Source organism: Pan troglodytes, chromosome 2, assembly GCF_028858775.2.
Source record: "Pan troglodytes isolate AG18354 chromosome 2, NHGRI_mPanTro3-v2.0_pri, whole genome shotgun sequence".
NCBI lineage: Eukaryota > Metazoa > Chordata > Mammalia > Primates > Hominidae > Pan > Pan troglodytes.
Window position 1 is genome coordinate 167321660 of NC_086015.1, and position 1768 is coordinate 167323427.

Consider the following 1768-nt stretch of genomic DNA (forward strand, 5'->3'; position numbering starts at 1 on the left):
CTGACAACATGTGCCCAAGGTGCTTGGGGTACACCTTGCTTTTATACATTTTAGGGAGGCAGAATACATCAATCAATACATGTAAGATATACATTGACTCGATCTGGAAGGACGGGGTGGGACAACTCGAAGATGGGGGGTTTCCAGGTAATAGGTGGATTTATAAATGTTCTGACTGGCAATAGGTTGAAAGAGTTATTATTAGTAGAAAGAAATGTCTGGGTTATGATAAAAGGTGGTGGAGATCAAGGTTTTATCATGCAGATGAAGCCTCCAAGTAGTAGGCTTCAGAGAGAGCACATTGAGAATGTTTCTTATCACACATAAGGTCTGTGATGATGTTAATACTGGAGGGGTATAATGAGGCATACTGGAACTCCTCTTCCATCACGGCCTTAACTAGTATTTCAGGTTAACTCTGGAATGTCCTTGGCTGAGAGGAGGGGTCTATTCAGATAGGTGGGGGCCTTAGAAGTTTGTTTTTGATTTACAGTTTCATTCAGCTTTTGGGACTATTGCAAAGGTCATTTTCTCTAAGAAGTGTTCTCTTCCTCTCCTGAATTTCAAATAGATATCACCTCCTGTTTCCACTCTTTTCATACCTATGTCACTGTACTTTTTACACTATACTGTAGCTTTTGCTTTATTTTCCCTTTCTCCATTAATAGATCTTAAAATCCCTGAGATTTTCTATAATTTAGAAATTGTTTTTAATCTCTAGTGTTTAACGCATTGTTAGACATGATAAATGCTCAACTGGTATTTATTGAAAAGTAGATTACAAACAGAAACTTAAAAGGAAAATTTATGTAAGTTGATAACTTTAGAAACAATATTTCAACAGTAATTGGAAAAGGCATATTTAAGCAAATGCACATTGAAAAGTCTATAAAATATTAGAAGTTAAACAGAAAATACAAAAATATTTTTCCAAATGTATAAGTAAATTAATAATGTTATTACAGGAAAAACATAATAATTAGACTTCTAAGACAATAAAAAATATAGAAAATTAGATGACACTTTTCACAATTAGGTAAATAAAATATTTAGTTAATAATATGCAAAATATTCAACACATTAAGAATCAAGATATATAATTTTGATCTAAGTAGCAACTATTAAACAATTTCATTTGTTACAGTGATGCACAAGCTGGGCAGAACTTTTCATGAACTCATAGTGGGACTATAAATAAGAATGGACTTGGTACTGATGGGACGTAGAGCATGCTACCCCAAAATATGGCACCATGGCATACTGAGTATGCCAGTATTAAAATACTCAGTATGCCAGGGTACCATATTTTGGGGTAGCTGAAGGAATTAGAGAGAGTCACAGAAGCAGTACGTTCCCACAAAGCTTTTGCTGCCCTTCTATCCTCAACTAGGTCATAAAACTTAGAAATAATTCCCTGATTGTCCCCTGGAACAAGTCATAAGATTTTCATGTGAGAGATGCCCGGCCTATACCTAGAGAAAAGGAGTGTCATTATCCTGGAAAACACAGGGATATAGAGAAGAATCTGAACAAACAGGCCTGGATAAGTTCCTCTCAGCTATTACTATTAGATCATACCACTTTTTGTCCAATCAGACTTCTCTACAACTGTCTGCTCTTCATCAAACCTATGTGTAAAAACTTATAGGACTCCCTGTTTCTTTAGGTCTTCATTTATAAGGTTTCTGTGCCAGGTAAAACTTGAATAAATTTTTATGTTTTTCTCATGTTAATTTGTTTTTGTCAGTTTTATTTTCAGAACCATCTT

General features: G+C 34.8%; 1 non-coding gene across 1 annotated transcript; it reads right to left on the bottom strand.

Moving 5' to 3' along the window:
* Nucleotides 1–1231: 1231 nt before the first annotated feature.
* MIR1263 (microRNA mir-1263) lies at nucleotides 1232–1316 on the bottom strand. Its single transcript, NR_035617.1, has one exon. It is a non-coding gene; the product is annotated as a microRNA mir-1263 (primary transcript).
* Between the last annotated feature and the right edge of the window lie 452 nt (nucleotides 1317–1768).